This window comes from Macrobrachium nipponense, chromosome 25, assembly GCF_015104395.2.
Source record: "Macrobrachium nipponense isolate FS-2020 chromosome 25, ASM1510439v2, whole genome shotgun sequence".
In the NCBI taxonomy this organism is placed as follows: domain Eukaryota; kingdom Metazoa; phylum Arthropoda; class Malacostraca; order Decapoda; family Palaemonidae; genus Macrobrachium; species Macrobrachium nipponense.
This window is the reverse complement of record NC_087214.1, coordinates 41347280-41354884: the sequence shown is the minus strand read 5'-3', so window position 1 is coordinate 41354884 and position 7605 is coordinate 41347280.

The following is a 7605-nucleotide window of genomic DNA, read 5'->3' as shown; positions in this document are numbered from 1 at the left end:
CAAAACCATATTCACAATACATGTCAGACATACATTACAACGAAGATAACTCTAAGGCAACTAATTTTTATTTAAGTCTGTAATTATATCTTTGAGGTCATTCTTAAACATGTTACAAATACAAGGGTCTAAATGAAAAAGGCCACAACTAACATTGAAATTACAATGAAAAGTAAGTTGTATTAAAGCAGATTCACATATATTAGATATTTGTTATAATTAAGAACACAGAACATTTTATAGTGTAAGTAACACGCAGAAAGAAAATTCTAAGAACATTCTCAGTTTGACTTATTCTAACGGATTTGAAACCATTAAATCATTATGAAAAGCTTTTAATGTCAACCTTGTTTTTTCCTATAATAACACACTAAAAGGAATGTTAATAAAAAATGGCCCCAGAGAAAGTAACAACATAATATATAAAATTCCATGTATGGATTGTCCCTCATTTTATCTCGGACAGTCTAGCAAGGCCTGATAGTAAGGCTAACCAGCATAAATAATCTGTAAAAACTGGCAAACATCTAATGCAATATTCATTCATTTAAGTGAAAACAACCACTGAATAAATTGGGTTGGTGGTTCAGTAATTGCAAGGTCAAGGGATGTCTTATCACGAAATCTTTTAGAATCTGCTTTAATACAACTTACTTTTCATTGTAATTTCAATGTTAGTTGTGGCCTTTTTCATTTAGACCCTTGTATTTGTAACATGTTTAAGAATGACCTCAAAGATATAATTACAGACTTAAATAAAAATTAGTTGCCTTAGAGTTATCTTTGTTGTGCTGTATGTCTAACATGTATTGTGAATATGGTTTTGTTTACCAAAGTTCTGAATAGCTGTCACTTATAATCCCTTAATTGCCTTGTCCTTGTATCTGAAATGATTGTCTTTAAATTTTAATTGCACCCATTGTTTATGCTTGTTTGGGAAGGTTACTCATCTTCCAGGTGTGTCGGATTCTAGGTACTAATCTCTTTATAATCCCTATCTGTCAGTTATACGAATCTTCTTGTATTGTCCTTTTCCTCATGTATGTCAGTTTCTGCTTAGTAAAGGACGTTTAAACGTCGAAAGGTCTCGCGGATACTCCGTTGTTTATTTTCCTTCGTGGCATATATCTTTATTTCATGGATTTATCACGTTCCTAACTTTCGTGATTCAGTTATACATACGTACATAAATATAATTATCTAAGTTGTATATATATCTATATATAATATATATAATATATATGTATATATATATATATATATATATATATATATATTATATATGTGTGTGTGTGTGTGTGTATATATATATATGTGTGTGTGTGTGTGTGTGTGTGTGTGTATTTCCAAGCTCTGGTAATCAGTACCTTCATCTGCGTTCCCCTCCCGTATCTCATGTTCTTTGAGAAACAATAATTGATGCTGAATTTTTAATGTTTGATTTACTTGCAATTGAACCCGCGTGGAATTAAGGTATTATTATTATTATTATTATTATTATTATTATTATTATTATTATTATTATTATTATTAGGGATGGGGTTGCTAGCTCCATGATAAAATGTAATCTTTTGATTCTAATTCAATTTCACATAATGAATGATACAGAGTAGTAAAGGACCCACATACCCCAACAGCCTCAGTGGGAATTTTAGTGTTGTTCGGGCATGGGCTAGAAAAGCGCGTTAGGTTGCCAGTCCCAGCGGCCACTTTTTATAAGGAGTAACAATTTTAAGTATTAAAACACCTTAATTTCTTTTCTTTCTTTTCTTTGCCAGTGTTTTGTTGAAGTCTGTGTCTCCTTACGGGGTTATAGAAAACGGAGAAGGTTCGGATAGTAAACTAAACTAAATTGATTTCTTTATTGTTATCTACACACACACACACACAAACACACACACACACACAAACACACACACTCACACACACACACACACACCACACACACACATATATATATATATATATATATATATATATATATATATAATATATATACATTCTTTTAGTTTTATTTTTCAATATCTCAGCTTTAAGCCTTACTTTTGTACAGATTACTCTTATGTGATCGATAGTAAATAGTAAAAAAAACTATTAAATTTACAAAATAAGCAACGTTTACAGATTTTATTATATGTAGTTGACAGCAAATTTTAAAAACTAATAGTTAGTAAGAAGCTACGCGTGATATGAGATATCAAAGGCCCTTTTGGTCAGTAATTATCTAAAGCAAGGTTACTGTACCAATGTTCCCAATAATTTGATGCGAAAAGCTTGACTGAATGAGGCAAAGACAGCCCATTGATCTATATAAAGTTGTTATAGGCCTACGGAGGAGGCTCGGTGCGTCACCGACTCCGAGGTGCTAAGCCCCGTATGGTAGATGTAAAGTATAAGGCTGCACGAAAACATCGTTTATTAATATAATCATTTGTCGACCCCTCACTATAGAAATGGGGTTATAAATGACTTTGATCCCAGAGGGGCGAATACTAAACATGGCGTCCCAAGGAGCTTCCGCCATGCCTATAGTAGATTCACATCAAACGTGCATCTGATGTCTAGGCCCGTTCCGTACGACACTCCTGGTTGGCTGTTGATAAGCCAGTCACAGGGCTGGAAGCTCTCAGTCTCTAGAGAGAGTTCACATAGGCAAGATGTTGTACGTTACACCTCTTCTGAGGGATACGTTTTTCAAAAGTATTCCTCAGGAGATGTGGAACATACATCCTGCCTATGTGAACTCTCGAGAGAGACTGCGAGTTTCCAGCCCTGTGATTGGCTTATCAACACCCAATCAGGAGCGTCGTAAGGGACTGGCCTAGACATCAGATGCACATTTGATGTGAATCTACGATAGGACTACCACCTCGGAGTAGGTGACGCGTAGGTAACAAGTCAAAGTAGCAGCCGTCTAACCCGAGGTCATTTTCTGTTCGTTTCCGCTTCTGTGTTTTGAAATGTTATTACTATTTTGGAAGAGGAAAAGTTGGAGTTTTATGAAATCTCTTGTTCTGCATCTTAGTGCTAATCTCATTTTGCATACTTTATCAAATGCAATTCAGATCTCTCTAAGCTATAGGCCTATCATCCACCACATAAGACTAGGTGAGCAGTTCATTCCAACAGTCTTACCTTTTCATTGAGGTTCACAGTACCACAGGACCACAAAGTTTTCTAAAAAAGGTTTTGTTTCAGCTGTGACCAATTCATGGAATGGACCTCCTGATTCTGTGGCTGAATCACTGGTAGGTACTCCAGAAGTTCTAGCTGAATTCTAATAATTATGATACTATCGAAGCGAAGGTCCTTTTGGTGACGGAAGTTCTCAGCTCGGAAATCCCTCAATAGGCCTATTTCTCTCACCTTAAATTGGCATGCTCAACTCAGAATTTGCATAATTTTCAAGTTAGCTCAGAGCATTTGACCTCAATTGATTGGAATGTAGCTTTGAAAAGGGGATTTCGTTTGAGTCCTGTATTGTGGGAAGAAAACTGGGATCTTTCCTAGATGGTGACCCCCAAGTAAAGGATTTTAACCCACTTTGCAGCGTGTTTAGTACAATCCCTTTGGGAATGACCGTAAAATCATAAACAAAAGACTGTAAACTCTTCTTCCCAGCTTTTTCCATTTTATTAGGGTTCGACGTTCGGATGAGCCAGTTTCCATATATTTCTATCTTGTGCTTCTGCCTCATCAATTCCCATCTCATGTAAGTCTCCTCTCACACAGTCCTTCCATCTCTTTCTTGGTCTCCCTCTTTTTCTCTTCCATGCACCTCCACCCCCATAGTATGTCTCCCAGCGTGGTCCTCATCTCTCCTCAACAGGTGTCCATACCATCTCAGCCTCCCTCCTGCACTTTCTTTGATACTTCCACCATCATAAACATCATAACGATAATGACCCCAAGAAATATTAGTCCTAGATAACGACCCCTGAAAACCCTGGGGGGCTCACTATCTAGGAAAGACCTGAAAACTGGATTTTTTGGAGTGAACTGGAGGCCTTTTGGAGTTTATCTTCTGGCTGGAATCATTTTTAGTCAGACTAAAAGATCTTTCACATTCACAGCTGAACAGCAGAAGCACCAATATGCAGTAAATGTTTTGCTTCGCTGTCAGACTTGCCTGTTCCAGAGGTCCTTTGTTCTTCACAGCGCTGGACTGTGGAACCGACTCCCAGAGGAGGATGTCGTGCAATTGACACTTCAGAAATTCAGGCGAAGATGCAATGCATGACTACCCTACTACAATTCAATTTGTATTTTAATATTATACTTACATTTTCATTTATTTGTTAATTTGTTTAATCTTCTGTTTTCTAATAACTGATCTCTTTCTGTATTTCCAGTTACCTTTTGTTATTTCTTTCGAATGAACACCATGATGTCTTTGGAAGCTTGAATATCAATTAAGTCATTAATGGACCCTGTGGGGTTGTTCCATATGAATAGGGTTCTTCATCTTTTGAATGATAATAATAATAATAGAAAAATGCGCCTTAGTCAACATACAAAAAGGCAAAGTAACGAGAACTGAAGGGATAAAGCTACCAGATGGGAGCAACATCAAACACATAGATGAGACTGGATACAAATACCTGGGAATAATGGAAGGAGGGAATATAAAACACAAAAGAGATGAAGGGCACGATCAGGAAAGAATATATGCAGAGACTCAAGGCGATACTCAAGTCAAAACTCAATGCCGGAAATATGATAAAAGCCATAAACACATGGGCAGTGCCAGTAATCAGATACAGCGCAGGAATAGTGGAATGGACGAAGGCAGAACTCCGCAACATAGACCAGAAAACTAGGAAACATATGACAATACACAAAGCACTACACCCAAGGGCAAATACGGACAGACTATACATAACACGAAAGGAAGGAGGGAGAGGACTACTAAGCATAGAGGACTGCGTCAGCATCGAGAACAGACCACTGGGGCAATATCTGAAAACCAGTGAAGACGAGTGGCTCAAGAGTGCATGGGAAGAAGGACTGATAAAAGTAGACGAAGACCCAGAAATATACAGAGACAGGAGAATGACAAACAGAACAGAGGAATGGCACAACAAACCAATGCACGGACAATACATGAGACAGACTAAAGAACTGGCCAGCGATGACACATGGCAATGGTTACAGAGGGGAGAGCTCAAGAAGGAAACTGAAGGAATGATAACAGCGGCACAAGATCAGGCCCTAAGAACCAGATATATCCAAAGAACGATAGATGGAAATAACATCTCTCCCATATGTAGGAAGTGCAATACGAAAAATGAGACCATAAACCACTTAGCAAGCGAATGTCTGGCACTTGCACAGAACCAGTACAAAAAGAGGCATTATTCAGTAGCAAAAGCCCTCCACTGGAGCCTGTGCAAGAAACATCAGCTACCTTGCAGTAATAAGTGGTACGAGCACCAACCTGAAGGAGTGATAGAAAACGATCAGGCAAAGATCCTCTGGGACTATGGTATCAGAACAGATAGGGTGATACGTGCAAACAGACCAGACGTGACGTTCATTGACAAAACCAAGAAGAAAGTATCACTCATTGATGTCGCAATACCATGGGACACCAGAGTTGAAGAGAAAGAGAGGGAAAAAATGGATAAGTATCAAGACCTGAAAATAGAAATAAGAAGGATATGGGATATGCCAGTAGAAATTGTACCCATAATCATAGGAGCACTAGGCACGATCCCAAGATCCCTGATTAAGAATCTGGAAAAACTAGAGGCTGAAGTAGCTCAGGACTCATGCAAAAGAGTGTGATCCTAGAAACGGCGCACATAGTAAGAAAAGTGATGGACTCCTAAGGAGGCAGGATGCAACCCGGAACCCCGCACTATAAATACCACCCAGTCGAATTGGAGGACTGTGATAAAGCAAAAAAAAAAAAAACAATAATAATAATAACACCCCACACTATAAATACCCCCAAAACCCCCCAAAGTCGAATTGGAAGGACTCAGGAGGACTGTGATAGAGCAAAAAAAAATAATAATAATAATAATGGGGATACGAACACCAACACTACCAGCACAACCAACCCAACAGAAACCAAAACAGCGACCGCCTTGGAAAAGGCACCTGGAAAAGCAAATCATGGTAATGAGATCTGACTTGAGCAAACTGAAAGAGATGGCAGCAAAAAGGCTAAGAAGCAGTAAAACAAGGAGGAACTGAACGAGAAATACAAAGTACAGGAGAGGGGACTAAACAACACAATAGAAGATGTAAAACAGAGGCTTAAGGCCAAAGCACTTAAGATCCAACTGGAAAGCCCCAGGTCCCGATAAAGTCCATGGATACTGGCTCAAAAACTTCAAGGCCCTACACCCACGAATAGCAGAACAACTCCAGCATTATATCACAAATCACCATGCGCCCAAATGGATGACCACAGGAACACATCCTTAGTACAGAAAGACAAGAGTAAGGGAAATATAGCCAGTCACTACAGGTTTATCACCTGCCTACCAATAATGTGGAAGTTACTGACAGGTATCATCAGTAAAAGGCTATACAACTACCTAGAGGTTACAAACACCATCCCTCACCAACAGAAAGGCTGCAGAAGGAAGTGTAGGGGCACAAAAGACCAGCTCCTGATAGACAAAATGGTAATGAAGAACAGTAGGAGAAGGAAAACCAACCTAAGCATGGCATGGATAGTCTATAAGAAAGCCTTCGATATGATACCACACACATGGCTAATAGAATGCCTGAAAATATATGGGGCAGAGGAAAACACCATCAGCTTCCTCAAAAATACTATGCGCAACTGGAATAAGACTAGCAGAGGTTAATATCAGGAGAGGGATCTTCCAGGGCGACTCACTATCCCCACTACTCTTCGTAGTAGCCATGATTCCCATGACAAAAGTACTGCAGAAGATGGATGCTGGGTACCAACTCAAGAAAAGAGGCAACAGAATTAACCATCTGATATTCGTGGACGACATCAAGCTGTATGGTAAGAGCATCAAGGAAATAGATACCCTAATCCAGACTTTAAGGATTGTATCTTGGGACATCAGGATGGAGTTTGGAACAGACAAATGCGCCTCAGTCAACATACAAAAGGGCAAAGTAACAAGGACTGAAGGGATAAAGCTACCAGATGGGAGCAACATCAAACACATAGATGAGACAGGATACAAATACCTGGGAATAATGGAAGGAAGGGATATAAAACACCAAGAGATGAAGGACACGATCAGGAAAGAATATATGCAGAGACTCAAGGCGATACTCAAGTCAAAACTCAACGCCGGAAATATGATCAAAGCCCTAAACACATGGGCAGCGCCAGTAATCAGATACAGCACAGGAATAGTGGAATGGCCGAAAGTAGAACTCCGCAGCATAGACCAGAAAACTAGGAAACATATGACAATACACAAAGCACTACACCCAAGAGCAAATATGGACAGACTATACATAACACAAAAGGAAGGAGGAAGAGGACTATTAAGCATAGAGGACTGCGTCAACATCGAAAACAGAGCACTAGGGCAACACCTGAAAACCAGTGAAGACGAGTGGCCCAAGAGTTCATGGGAAGAAGGACTGATAAAAGTAGACGAA